This window comes from Triticum dicoccoides, chromosome 5A (genome assembly GCF_002162155.2).
Source record: "Triticum dicoccoides isolate Atlit2015 ecotype Zavitan chromosome 5A, WEW_v2.0, whole genome shotgun sequence".
NCBI lineage: Eukaryota > Viridiplantae > Streptophyta > Magnoliopsida > Poales > Poaceae > Triticum > Triticum dicoccoides.
The window spans coordinates 121,588,816-121,604,846 of record NC_041388.1 but is presented as its reverse complement, the minus strand read 5'-3'; positions in this window follow the sequence as shown (position 1 = coordinate 121,604,846).

The window sequence follows — 16,031 nt, the reverse complement described above, 5'->3', positions numbered from 1 at the left end:
GTTGAACATGCCCCTGATAACCGGATTCGAACAAGCAGAGCTATGGCATGCTTGCTGAGCCAAGGTTGTTGCATCATTGCAGAATAAAAAGAACCAAGTGAAACAGAAAAGCAGCGGGTTTTCTGCGTTGCGCAAATCATCATGTTCTTGAGTGTTAGCAGTTGCTAGTCTAGGATGCATGGCCATGCACGTCATGCACATCCTCCACCTCTCACAGGTCTCCTCGCCTCCCACTCTCTCTCTCTCATGCGCTACGGCACCCTGTACATGTACGGCTCCTATATATTGAGATCAATGCAACGAGAGCACCACAAGGTGCATTTTCCCTCGCATACATGGTATCAGAGGCCAGTTCAGGCCCCTCTTCCGCTGCCTCTCTCTAACTGCACCCCATGGTAAACCCCACCCCACCTCCTCCTCCACCTCCTCCACCTCCCCACCTCCTCCTTCCTCGCACGTCGCCGGCTGCGCGCCGGCCACGCCTGCTACCCCAGTTCGCCCTTCTCCCGTGAGCCAGTCCCTGCTCACCCCATCCGTGTTCTCTCGCGGCACTGTCGAGCATCCGCTCTTCGTCCCGGACCCCGGCGCCTCCACCTCCTCGGCACCACCGCTGCAGTCCCCGCTCGCGGCGGTGTTCATCAACCAACATGTGCCGCTGGTGCTCTCCCTCAACCCCCCCCCCAACTTCTCCCAGTGGCGAACCTTGTCTAAGGTCATGTTCCAGAAGTACGACGTCCAGGAGCATCTCGCCGGAGCGCAGCGCGCCGCGGACCCTGCATGGGCTCAGGACGATGCACACATCGTCTCGTGGCTCTACAACAGGGTGAGCCCCAACATCTTTGGGCTCATCCATCGCCGCGGCGCCACCGCTGCTGAAGTCTGGTCCGCCATCTGCACCCTCTTCCTCAAGAACGCGGAGCATCAGATCGTCTTCCTCTCCACCGACTACCGTCGCATCGAGCAGGGATCCTCCTCCATCGTTGCCTACTTCGCACACCTCAAGGAGTGCGCCGATCGCCTCGCCGACCTCGGCACGGCCGTCTCCGATCATGATCAGGTGCTGAACATGGCTCGCGGACTGTACTCGCGTTTCCGCTATGCCATTCCCATCCTCACCATGCAGACACCATTCCCCACCTTCCTCCGGTGTCACGCCTTCTTCATGCTTGAGGAAAGCCGTTAGACGGACGAGCACCCCACTGAGACTGCCCTCCACGCGGCTCGTGTGCCGGCACAGCCCAACCACGGTGGGGGCAGCGGCAACAACTCCAACGGGCGCGACAACAACAACCACGATGGGCGTGGCCGGGGCAGAGGCCGGTCCGGCGGGTCGGGCGGCGGCCAGTCCTCCAACTCCGGCGGGGGCGCCGCTGCGCCTCGGCCTCCTGCACCAGCGCCTTGGACCGGCATGGTTCACGCATGGCCGATGCCCTGCCGTCCGCACGCTCCTGGTTCGGGCATTCTTGGCCCGCGCCCAAGCGGGGTCCAGCCCTTCGCCAGCGCCGCGTCCCACTACGGCGAGGTACCCAGGTCTGCTCCACCCATCATCTGGCACCCCGGTGTCGTCCCCGCACACCCCCTGTACGAAGCTCCTACCGGTGCTCCCACTGGCGCTCCCGCCGGCAGTCCCGTGGGCGACGTTCCACCCAACTCCACTGGCGGCGCCGCGTGGGACCAGACCGCGCTGATCTACGCTCTCAACAACATGCATGCTCAGTAGGGGCAGGCGGGCGCGTCTAGTGCCGAGTGGTACCTGGACACTGGCGCCACCCCGCACATGGCCGCATCGTCAGGTATACTCACCTCCTCCCAGCCCTGTTTCTCTTCTGGCATTATTGTTGGCGATGGATCAACGCTCGCAGTCACGCACTCAGGTCATCACTCCATCCCCACCACCACCATGCCCCTCTCCCTCAACAACGTCCTAGTTTCTCCTTACCTCATCAAAAATCTCATTTCTGTCAAAACCCTAACTCGTGATAACCCTATTAACGTGGAATTTGATGAAATTGGTTGTGCTATCAAGGATCGAAGAACGAAGACGGTGATACTCTGATGTGATTCGTCGAACGATCTCTATCCTCTGACCGTGCCACCAACCCAACACCAAGCCTTGCTCGTTGTCTCCCGTGACACATGGCATCGCCTCCTCGGGCATCTCGGCGATGATGCTCTAGATCACACCCTCAAGTGCTCCCACATTCGTACTTCCGATGTATCCCGCCCCACATGTAATGCTTGTCGCTTAGGAAAAAGTGTGCGTATGCCATTTAGCACATCCGATCATGTCTCTTATTTTCCCTTTCAGCTTGTACATTGTGACGTGTGGACCTCTCCCGTTATGAGCATTTCTGGTTGTCAGTGTTGGGGAACGTAGTAATTTCAAAAAAAAATCCTATGCACACGCAAGATCATCATGATGTACAACAACAAGAGGGGAGAGTGTTGTCCACGTACCCTCGTAGACCGAAAGCAGAAGCGTTGGCACAACGCGGTTGATGTAGTCGTACGTCTTCATCCGACCGATCCAAGTACCGAACGCACGGCACCTCCGAGTTCAGCACACGTTCAGCTCGATGACGTCCCACAAAATCCGATCCAGTAGAGCTCCACGGGAGAGTTCCGTCAGCACGACGGCGTGATGACGGTGATGATGTTGCTACCGACGCAGGGCTTCGCCTAAGCACCGCTACGATATGACTGAGGTGGAATATGGTAGAGGAGAGCACCGCACACGGCTGGGAGAGATCAACAGATAAACTTGTGTGTCTAGAGGTGCCCCCCTGCCCCCGTATATAAAGGAGCAAGGGGGGAGGCCGGTCGTCCCTCTATGGGCGCACCAGGAGGAGGAGTCCTCCTCCTAGTAGGAGTAGGACTCCCCTTTCCTACTCCTACTAGGAGGAGGAAAGGGAGGAGAAGAAGGAGAAGGAAGGAGAGGGAGGAAAAGGAGGAAAGGGGGGGCCGGCCCCCTAGTCCAATTCGGTTTGGGCTAGGGGGACCGCGCGCCCTGCCTCCTCTCTTCCACCACTTGGCGCATGAGGCCCATTACTTCTTCATGTATTCCCGTAACTCCCCGGTACCCCCGAAAATACCCGAATCATTCAGAACCTTTCCGATGTCCGAATATAGTCGTCCAATATATCGATATTTACGTCTCGACCATTCGAGACTCCTCGTCATGTCCCCGATCTCATCCGGGACTCTGAACTACCTTCGGCACATCAAATCACATAAAGTCATAATACAATCGTCACCAAAACTTAAGCGTGCGGACCCTACGGGTTCGAGAACTATGTAGACATGACCGAGACACGTCTCCGGCCAATAACCAATAGCGGAACCTGGATGCTCATATTGGCTCCCACATATTCTACGAAGATCTTTATCGGTCAAACCGCATAACAACATACGGTGTTTCCTTTGTCATCGGTATGTTACTTGCCCAAGATTCGATCATTGGTATCTCAATACCTAGTTCAATCTTGTTACTGGAAAGTCTCTTTACTCGTTCCGTAATACATCATCCCGCAACTAACTCATTAGTTGCAATGCTTGCAAGGCTTTAAGTGATGTGCATTACCGAGAGGGCCCAGAGATACCTCTCCGACAATCGGAGTGACAAATCCTAATATCGAAATACGCCAACCCAACAAGTACCTTTGGAGACAACAAGTACCTTTATAATCACCCAGTTACGTTGTGACATTTGGTAGCACACAAAGTGTTCCTCCGGTAAACGGGAGTTGCATAATCTCATAGTCATAGGAACATGTATAAGTCATGAAGAAATCAATAGCAACAAACTAAATGATCAAGTGCCATGCTAACGGAATGGGTCAAGTCAATCACATCATTCTCTAATGATGTGACCCCGTTAATAAAATGACAACTCATGTCTATGGCTAGGAAACTTAACCATCTTTGATTCAACGAGCTAGTCAAGTAGAGGCATACTAGTGACACTCTGTTTGTCTATGTATTCACAAATGTATTATGTTTCCGGTTAATACAATTCTAGCATCAATAATAAACATTTATCATGAAATAAGGAAATAAATAATAACTTTATTATTGCCTCTAGGGCATATTTCCTTCAGTCTCCCACTTGCACTAGAGTCAACAATCTAGTTCACATCGCCATGTGATTTAATACCAATAGTTCACATCACCATGTGATTAACACCCATAGTTCACATCGACATGTGACCAACACCCAAAGGGTTTACTAGAGTCAATAATCTAGTTCACATCGCTATGTGATTAACACCCAGAGTACTAAGGTGTGATCATATTTTGCTTGTGAGAGAAGTTTAGTCAACATGTCTGCCACATTCAGATCCGTAAGTATTTTGCAAATTTCTATGTCAATAATGCTCTGCATGGAGCTACTCTAGCTAATTGCTCCCACTTCAATACGTATCCAGATTGAGAGTTTGAGTCATCTGGATCAGTGTCAAAACTTGCATTGACGTAACCTTTTACGACGAACCTTTTGTCACCTCCATAATCGAGAAACATATCCTTATTCCACTAAGGATAATTTTGACCAATGTCCAGTGATCTACTCCTAGATCACTATTGTACACCCTTGCCAAACTCAGGGCAGGGTATACAATAGATCTGGTACACAGCATGGCATACTTTATAGAACCTATGGCTGAGTCATAGGGAATGACTTTCATTCTCTCTCTATCTTCTGTCGTGGTTGGGTTTTGAGTCTTACTCAAGTTCACACCTTTGTAACACAGGCAAGAACGCCTTCTTTGACTGTTCCATTCTGAAATACTTTAAAATCTTGTCAAGGTATGTACTCATTGAAAAACTTATCAAGCGTCTTGATCTATCTCTATAGATCTTGATGCTCAATATGTAAGCAGCTTCACCGAGGTCTTTCTTTGAAAAACTCCTTTCAAACATTCCTTTATGCTTTGCAAAATAAATCTACATTATCTCCAATCAACAAAATGTCATACACATATACTTATCAGAAATGTTGTAGTGCTCCCACTCACTTTCTTATAAATACAGGCTTCACCGCAAGTCTGTATAAAACTATATGCTTTGATAAACTTATCAAAGCGTATATTCCAACTCCGAGATGCTTGCACCAGTCCATAGATGGATCGCTAGAGCTTGCATATTTTGTTAGCACCTTTAGGATTGACAAAACCTTCTGGTTGCATCATATACAACTCTTCTTTAATAAATCCATTAAGGAATGCAGTTTTGTTTATCCATTTGCCAGATTTCATAAAATGCGGCAATTGCTAACATGATTCGGACAGACTTAAGCATAGATACGAGTGAGAAACTCTCATCGTAGTCAACACCTTGAACTTGTCGATAACCTTTTTGCGACAATTCTAGCTTTGTAGATGGTAACACTACTATCAGCATATGTCTTCCTCTTGAAGATCCATTTAACCTCAATGGCTCGCCGATCATTGGGCAAGTCAATCAAAGTCCATACTTTGCTCTCATACATGGATCTCATCTCAGATTTCATGGCCTCAAGCCATTTCACGGAATCTGGGCTCATCATCGCTTCCTCATAGTTCGTAGGTTCGTCATGGTCAAGTAACATGACCTCCAGAACAGGATTACCATACCACTCTGGTGTGGATCTCACTCTGGTTTACCTATGAGGTTCGGTAGTAACTTGATCTGAAGTTACATGATCATCATCATTAGCTTCCTCACTAATTGGTGTAGTAGTCACAGGAACAGATTTCTGTGATGAACTACTTTCCAATAAGGGAGCAGGTACAGTTACCTCATCAAGTTCTACTTTCCTCCCACTCACTTCTTTCGAGAGAAACTCCTTCTCTAGAAAGGATCCATTCTCAGCAACGAATATCTTGCCTTCGGATCTGTGATAGAAGGTGTACCCAACATTTTCTTTTGGGTATCCTATGAAGACGCACTTCTCCAATTTGGGTTTGAGCTTATCAGGTTGAAACTTTTTCACATAAGCATTGCAACCTCAAACTTTAAGAATGACAACTTAGGTTTCTCGCCAAACCACAGTTCATACGGTGTCGTCTCAACGGATTTAGATGGTGCCCTATTTAACATGAATGTAGCTGTCTCTAATGCATAACCCCAAAACGATAGTGGTAATCGATAAGAGACATCATAGATTGCACCATATCTAATAAAGCACGATTACGACGTTCGGACACACCATTACACTGTGGTGTTCCAGGTGGCGTGAGTAGTGAAACTATTTCACATTGTTTTAACTGAAGGCCAAACTCGTAACTCAAATATTTTACTTCTGCGATCATATTGTAGAAACTTTTATTTTTGTTACGATAATTCTCCACTTCACTCTGAAATTCTTTGAACTTTTCAAATATTCTAGACTTGTGTTTCATCAAGTAGATATACTCATATCTGCTCAAATTATCTGTGAAGATCAGAAAATAACGATACTTGTCGTGAGCCTTAACACTCATCGGACCGCATACATCAGTATGTATTATTTCCAATAAGTCAGTTGCTCGCTCCATTGTTCCAGAGAACGGAGTCTTAGTCATCTTGCCCATGAGGCATGGTTCGCAAGCATCAAGTGATTCATAATCAAGTGACTCGAAAAGTCCATCAGCATGGAGTTTCTTCATGCGCTTTACACCAATATGACCTAAACGACAGTGCCACAAATAAGTTGCACTATCATTATTAATTTTGCATCTTTTGGTTTCAATATTATGAATATGTGTATCACTACGATCGAGATCCAACAAACCATTTTCATTGGGTGTGTAACCATGTAAGGTTTTATTCATGTAAACAGAATAACAATTTATTCTCTTACTTAAATGAATAACCGTATTGCAATAAACATGATCAAATCATATTCATGCTCAACGCAAACACCAAATAACACTTATTTAGGTTCAACACTAATCCCGAAAGTATAGGGAGTGTGCGATGATGATCATATCAATCTTGGAACCACTTCCAACACACATCGTCACTTCACCCTTAACTAGTCTCTGTTCATTCTGCAACTCCCGTTTCGAGTTACTACTCTTAGCAACTGAACCAGTATTAAATACCAAGGGGTTGCTACGAACACTAGTAAAATACACATCAATAATGATGATCATATCAATCTTGGAACCACTTCCAACACACATCATCACTTCACCCTTAACTAGTCTCTGTTCATTCTGCAACTCCCGTTTCGAGTTACTACTCTTAGCAACTGAACCAGTATTAAATACCGAGGGCTTGCTACGAACACTAGTAAAATACACATCAATAATCTGTATATCAAATATACCTTTGTTCACTTTGCCATCCTTCTTATCCGCCAAATACTTGGGGCAGTTCCGCTTCCAGTAACCAGTCCCTTTGCAGTAGAAGCACTTCTCTCAGGCTTAGGACCAAACTTGGGCTTCTTCACTTGAGCAGCAACTTGCTTGTCGTTCTTCTTGAAGCTCCCCTTCTTCCCTTTGCCCTTTTCTTGAAACTAGTGGTCTTGTCTACCATCAACACTTGATATTTTTCTTGATTTCTACCTTCGTTGATTTCAGCATTACGAAGAACTTGGGAATCGTTTCCGTTATCCCTTGCATATCATAGTTCATCACGAAGTTCTACTAACTTGGTGATGGTGACTAGAGAATTCTGTCAATCACTATCTTATCTGGAAGATTAATTCCCACTTTATTCAAGCGATTGTAGTACCCAGACAATCTGAGTACATGCTCGCTGCTTGAGCTATTCTCCTCCATCTTTTTAGCTATAGAACTTGTTGGAGACTTCATATCTCTCAACTCGGGTATTTTCTTGAAATATTAACTTCAACTCCTGGAACATCTCATATGGTCCATGACATTCAAAACGTCTTTGAAGTCCCGATTCTAAGTCGTTAAGCATGGTGCACTAAACTATCAAGTAGTCATCATATTGAGCTAGCCAAATGTTCACAACGTCTGCATATACTCCTGCAATAGGTCTGTCACCTAGCGGTGCATCAAAGACATAATTCTTCTGTGCAGCAATGAGGATAATCCTCAGATCACGGATCCAATCCGCATCATTGCTACTAACTTTTTTCAACATAAATTTTCTCTAGGAACACAATAAACTGGGAGCAACATCGCGAGCTATTGATCTACAACATAGATATGCTAATACTACCAGGACTAAGTTCATGATAAATTAAAGTTCAATTAATCATATTACTTAAGAACTCCCACTTAGATAGACATCCCTCTAATCATCTAAGTGATCACGTGATCCAAATCAACTAAACCATAACCGATCATCACATGAAATGGAGTAGCTTTCAATGGTGAACATCATTATGTTGATCATATCTACTATATGATTCACGCTCGACCTTTTGGTCTCAGTGTTCCGAGGCCATATCTGCATATGCTAGGCTCGTCAAGTTTAACCTGAGTATTCTGCGTGTGCAAAACTGGCTTGCACCCATTGTAGATGGACGTAGAGCTTATCACACCTGATCATCACGTGGTGTCTGGGCACGACGAACTTTGGCAACGGTGCATACTCAGGGAGAACACTTTTATCTTGAAATTTAGTGAGAGATCATCTTATAATGCTACCGTCATAACTAAGCAAAGTAAGATGTATAAAAGATAAGCATCTCATGCAATCAAAATATGTGATATGATATGGCCATCATCATCTTGTGCCTTTGATCTCTATCTCCAAAGCATCGTCATGATCTCCATCGTCACCGGCATGACACCATGATCTCCATCATCTTGATATATATCAATGTGTCGTCACATGGTCGTCTCGCCAACTATTGCTCTTGCAACTATTGCTATCACATAGCAATAAAGTAAAGCAATTATTTGGTGCTTGCATATTATGCAATAGAGAGACAACGATAAGGCTTTTGCCAGTTGTCAATAACTTCAACAAAACATGATCATCTCATACAAGAGCTTATATATCATCACGTCTTGACCATATCACATCACAACATGCCCTGCAAAAACAAGTTAGACATCCTCTACTTTGTTGTTGCAAGTTTTACGTGGCTGCTACTGGGCTTAGCAAGAACCATTCTTACCTACGCATCAAAACCACAATGATAGTTTGTCAAGTTGGTGCTGTTTTAACCTTCGCAAGGACCGGGCGTAGCCACACTAGGTTCAACTAAAGTTGGAGAAACTGACACCCGCCAACCACCTGTGTGCAAAGTACGTCGATAGAACCAGTCTCGCGTAAGCGTACGCGTAATGTCAGTCCGGGCCGCTTCATCCAACAATACCGCTGAACCAAAGTATGACATGCTGGTAAGCAGTCTAACTTATATCGCCCACAACTCACTTGTGTTCTACTCATGCATATGACATCTACGCATAAAACCTGGCTCTGATACCACTGTTGGGGAACGTAGTAATTTCAAAAAAAATCCTATGCACACGCAAGATCATGGTGATGCACAGCAACGAGAGGGGAGAGTGATGTCCATGTACCCTCGTAGACCGAAAGCGGAAGCGTTGGCACAACGCGGTTGATGTAGTCGTACGTCTTCACGATCCAACCAATCCAAGTACCGAACGCACGGCACCTCCGAGTTCAGCACACGTTTAGCTCGATGACGTCCCGCGAACTCCGATCCAGCAGAGCTTCACGGGAGAGTTCTGTCAGCACGACGGTGTGATGACGGTGATGATGTTGCTGCCGATGCAGGGCTTCGTCTAAGCACCGCTACTATATGACCGAGGTGGAATATGGTGGAGGGGGGCACCGCACACGGCTGGGAGAGATCAACAGATCAACTTGTGTGTCTAGAGGTGCCCCTGCCCCCGTATATAAAGGAGCAAGGGGGGAGGCCGGCCGGCCCTCTATGGGCGCGCCACGAGGAGGAGTCCTCCTCCTAGTAGGAGTAGGACTCCCCTTTCCTACTCCTACTAGGAGGAGGAAAGGAAGGAGGAGAAGGAGAAGGAAGGAGAGGGAGGAAAAGGAGGAAAGGGGGGGCCGGCCCCCTAGTCCAATCCGGTTTGGGCTAGGGGGGCCGCGCGCCCTGCCTCCTCTCTTCCACCACTTGGCCCATGAGGCCCATTACTTCTTCCTCATATTCCCGTAACTCCCCTGTACCCCCGAAAATACCCGAATCATTCAGAACCTTTCCGATGTCCGAATATAGTCGTCCAATATATCGATATTTACGTCTCGACCATTCGAGACTCCTCGTCATGTCCCCGATCTCATCTCATCCGGGACTCTGAACTACCTTCGGTACATCAAATCACATAAAGTCATAATACAATCGTCACCGAAACTTTAAGCATGCGGACCCTACGGGTTCGAGAACTATGTAGACATGACCGAGACACGTCTCCGGCCAATAACCAATAGCGGAACCTGGATGCTCATATTGGCTCCCACATATTCTACGAAGATCTTTATCGGTCAAACCGCATAACAACATACGGTGTTCCCTTTGTCATCGGTATGTTACTTGCCCAAGATTCGATCATTGGTATCTCAATACCTAGTTCAATCTCGTTACTGGCAAGTCTCTTTACTCGTTCCGTAATACATCATCCCGCAACTAACTCATTAGTTGCAATGCTTGCAAGGCTTTAAGTGATGTGCATTACCGAGAGGGCCCAGAGATACCTCTCCGACAATCGGAGTGACAAATCCTAATCTCGAAATACGCCAACCCAACAAGTACCTTTGGAGACACCTGTAGAGCACCTTTATAATCACCCAGTTACGTTGTGACATTTGGTAGCACACAAAGTGTTCCTCCGGTAAACGGGAGTTGCATAGTCTCATAGTCATAGGAACATGTATAAGTCATGAAGAAATCAATAGCAACAAACTAAATGATCAAGTGCTATGCTAACGGAATGGGTCAAGTCAATCACATCATTCTCTAATGATGTGACCCCGTTAATCAAATGACAACTCATGTCTATGGCTAGGAAACTTAACCATCTTTGATTCAACGAGCTAGTCAAGTAGAGGCATACTAGTGACACTGTGTTTGTCTATGTATTCACAAATGTATTATGTTTCCGGTTAATACAATTCTAGCATGAATAATAAACATTTATCATGAAATAAGGAAATAAATAATAACTTTATTATTGCCTCTAGGGCATATTTCCTTCAGTCAGTACTATCTTGTTGTCGTGGATGATTACAGCCATTTCACCTGTACATTCCCCCTGCGTCATAAGTCCGAGGTCCTGCCCACTCTACGCAACTTCACTAGTTTCGTCCGTACCCAATTTCATCTACCCATCCTCGCCATCCAGACGGACAATGGCAAGGAATTTGACAACCTAGCATCTCGTGAGCTCTTCTCCTCACTAGGGATAGCCCAAAGTTTGTCCTGCCCTTACACTTCTCCACAGAATGGACGCGCCGAAAGAATACTACGCACACTCAATGACACTACACGCTCCATGCCCATTCATGCATCCATGTCGTTCACATATTGGGCGGAAGCTCTGCAAACTACCACCTCTCCTAAACAGACGCCCTTGTCGCCCACGACACAATCACAGCCCCTTCTTTCTTCTATATGGCATCGACCCTAACTACACTGCTCTTAGGATTTTCGGATGCCTTTGTTACCCAAACCTTAGCGCCACCACTCCGCATAAGCTAGCCCCGCGATCGGCTGCATGTGTCTTCCTTGGGTACTCACCCAATCACAAAGGGTATCGATGTCTGAACCGTGACACAGGAAAAGTGATCGTCTCTCGCCATGTGGTATTCGATGAAAATTAGTACCCGTTCTCCCAGCCTATACCCACACCTAACCCAAACCCTCCTGAGCTACACTACCAGCCACCCATGCCGCAACAGCCCCGGTCTACCCTCCCTCGCATGCCCCACAACCCAAACCCTACCATAGCGACACCTGTAGACCACGCTCCCATGGCCATCGATCACATGCCCGCTGATCCCGCTCCCATGGCAACAGATCCCGCGAAAGCAGCAGCGCCTCCACCCAGTCCCGAACTGCCTGCCATCGCAGCCTCTCCCGCTGCCGCATCCGGTCCATGCTCACCTGCCAACCCATCACCTCCGCCCACCCGTGCCAAACCCCCCCCCCTCCAGCGGCCAGCCCCTATACCCACACACACCATGGTCACCTGAGCACAGGCGGGCAAGTTTCTTCCCAACCCTAAATACAACCAAGCCCTGACCACATCCACTACCGATTCCGCTGTCTCCCCCATCCCCAAGACCGTGCATGCTGCGTTGCGCGACCCCCATTGGCTAGCTGCAATGCAGATGGAGTACAGGGCACTGATGGATAACTGGACGTGGAGCCTCGTCCCACGTCCATCGGGCACCAACAACGTCACCGGCAAGTGGTTGTTTCGCCACAAACTCAAGGCCGACGGCACGCTGGAACGGTACAAGGCGCGGTGGGTCGTTCGTTGATTCTCGCAACAGCCTGGCATGGACTTCAACGAGACATTCTCCCCCGTCGTCAAGGCAGCCACCATCCGCGTCGTCCTCACCATCGCCCCCGCTCGCAAGTGGCCCGTTCACCAGATGGACGTGAACAACTCATGTAACGCCCCGAGTCCGATGCGCCAGGTGTCTTCCAGTTATTCGCTGTTGTTGCCTTTTCATTTGTTTGCGTGTCATGCATTTCATATCATGTCATCTTGTGCATCGCATTTGCATACGTGTTCGTCTCATGCATCCGAGCATTTTCCCCGTTGTCCGTTTCTCAATCCGGTACTCCTACGTCCTCGGCGCCCCCTTTTGCCTCTTTTCATGTGCGGGTCTAAAACATCCTCGGATTGGACCGAGATTTTCCAAGAGGCCTTGGTATACCACCGGTAGACCGCCTGTCAAGTTTCGTGCCATTTGGAGTCCGTTTGATACTCCAACGGTTAACTGGGTAACCGTAAAGGCCTCATGTGTGTTGCAGCCCAACACCCCTCCAAAGTGGCCCAATAACCCATCCAAACCCCCTCCATCCTCTCGGCCGTTCGATCACGATCGCGTGGCCGAAAACCGCACCTCATTTGGACTCTCCTAGCTCCCTCTACCTATAAATATGTGCTCTCCTCCGAAATTTTCGCGGATGAACCCTAGATCCCACCTCCTCGCGCCGACGGACATGTCCGCCCCCACGCCGGACATGTCCGCGCTGTTGGAAATATGCCCTAGAGGCAATAATAAAAGTATTATTATATTTCATTGTTCATGATAATTGTCTTTTATTCATGCTATAACTGTATTATCCGGAAATCGTAATACACGTGTGAATACTTAGACCACACAATGTCCCTGGTAAGCCTCTAGTTGACCAGCTCGTTGTGATCAACAGATAGTCATGGTTTCCTGACTATGGACATTGGATGTTGTTGATAACGGGATCACATCATTAGGAGAATGATGTGATGGACAAGACCCAATCCTAAGCATAGCATAAAAGATCGTGTAGTTCGTTTTGCTAGAGCTTTACAAGTGTCAAGTATCTCTTCCTTCGACCATGAGATTGTGTAACTCCCGGATACCGTAAGAGTGCCTTGGGTGTACCAAACGTCACAACGTAACTGGGTGACTATAAAGGTGCATTACAGGTATCTCCGAAAGTAGCTGTTGGGTTGACACGGATCGAGACTGGGATTTGTCACTCGGTAATGCATCATCATATTGAGCTCAATGTGACCAAGGTGTTGGACACGGGATCATGCATTACGGTACGAGTAAAGTGACTTGCCGGTAACGAGACTGAACAAGGTATTGGGATACCGACGATCGAGTCTCGGGCAAGTAACGTACCGATTGACAAAGGGAATTGCATACAGGGTTTGATCGAATCCTCGACATAGTGGTTCATCCGATGACAACATCGAGGAGCATGTGGGAGCCATCATGGGTATCCAGATCCCGCTGATGGTTATTGACTGAGAGAGTCTCGGTCATGTCTGCATGTCTCCCGAACCCGTAGGGTCTACACACTTAAGGTTCAGTTACGCTAGGGTTATAGGGATATGTATATGCAGTAACCCGAATGTTGTTCGGAGTCCCGAATGAGATCCCGGACGTCACGAGGAGTTCCGGAATGGTCCGGAGGTAAAGATTTATATATGGGAAGTCCTGTTTCGGGCATCGGGACAAGTTTCGGGGTTATCGGTATTGTACCGGGACCACCGGAAGGGTCCCGGGGGTCCACCGGGTGGGTCCACCTGTCCCGGGGGGCCACATGGGCTGTAGGGGGGTGCGCCTTGGCCTAATGGGCCAAGGGCACCAGCCCCACATAGGCCCATGCGCCTAGGGTTTAAGGGGGCAAGAGTCCTAGGAGGGTAAGGCACCTCCTAGGTGCCTTGGGGGGAGGGAAAACCCCCCTTGGCCGCCGCACCCCCTAGGAGATTGGATCTCCTAGGGCCGGCCACCCCCCTTGGCACCCCTATATATAGTGGGGGAGAGGAGGGACTTCATACCTGAACGCCCTGGCCTTTGGTTGCCTCCTTCTCCCTCCCCAACACCTCCTCCACCTCCATAGTGCTTAGCGAAGCTCTGCCGGAGTACTGCAGCTCCATCAACACCACCCCGTCGTGCTGCTGCTGGTGCCATCTCCCTCAACCTCTCCTCCCTTCCTTGCTGGATCAAGAAGGAGGAGACGTGGCTGTTCCGTACGTGTGTTGAACGCGGAGGTGCCGTCCGTTTGGCGCTGGTCATCGGTGATTTGGATCACGTCGAGTACGACTACATCATCACCTTGCAAGCTTCCGCACGCGATCTACAAGTGGTATGTAGATGCAAACTCTCTCCCTAGACTCGTTGCTTAGATGAACTCATAGATGGATCTTGGTGAAACCGTAGGAAAAAATTTAATTTTCTGCAACGTTCCCCAACAGTGGCATCATGAGCCAGGTTTATGCGTAGTTCTCTTTGCACGAGTAGAACACAACTTTGTTGTGGGCGTGGATTTTGTCATCTTACTTGCCTCTACTAGTCTTTTCTTGCTCAACGGTATTGTGGGATGAAGCGGCCCGGACCAACCTTACACGTACTCTTACGTGAGACCGGTTCCACCGACTGACATGCACAAGTTGCATAAGGTGGCTGGCGGGTGTCTGTCTCTCCCACCTTAGTTGGAGCGGAATCGATGAACAGGGCCCTTATGAAGGGTAAATAGAAGTTGACAAAATCACGTTGTGGTGATTCGTAGGTAAGAAAACGTTCTTGCTAGAACCCAATTGCAGCCACGTAAAAGATGCAACAACAATTAGAGGACGTCTAACTTGTTTTTGCAGCGATTGATCATGTGATGTGATATGGCCAGAAGTTGTGATGAATGATGAATTGTGATGTATGAGATCATGTTCTTTGTAATAGGATTCACGACTTGCATATCGATGAGTATGACAACCGGCAGGAGCCATAGGAGTTGTCATTATTTTTTGTATGACCTGCGTGTCATTGAATAACGCCATGTAAACTACTTTACTTTATTGCTAAACGTTAGTCATAGAAGTAGAAGTAGTCGTTGGCGTGACAACTTCATGAAGACACGATGATGGAGATCATGATGATGGAGATCATGGTGTCAAGCCGGTGACAAGATGATCATGGAGCCCCGAAGATGAAGATCAATGGAGCTATATGATATTGGCCATATCATGTCACAACTATATAATTGCATGTGATGTTTATTATGTATTATGCATCTTGTTTACTTAGGACGACGGTAGTAAATAAGATGATCCCTTATAAAATTTCAAGAAGTGTTCTCCCCTAACTGTGCACCGTTGCTACAGTTCGTCGTTTCTAAGCACCACGTGATGATCGGGTGTGATGGATTCTTACGTTCACATACAACGGGTGTAAGCCAGTTTTACACAGCGAAAACACTTAGGGTTAACTTGACGAGCCTAGCATGTGCAGACATGGCCTCGGAACACGGAGACCGAAAGGTCGAACACGAGTCGTATGGAAGATACGATCAACATGAAAATGTTCACCGACGATGACTAGTCCGTCTCACGTGATGATCGGACACGGACTAGTCGACTCGGATCGTGTAACACTTAGATGACTAAAGG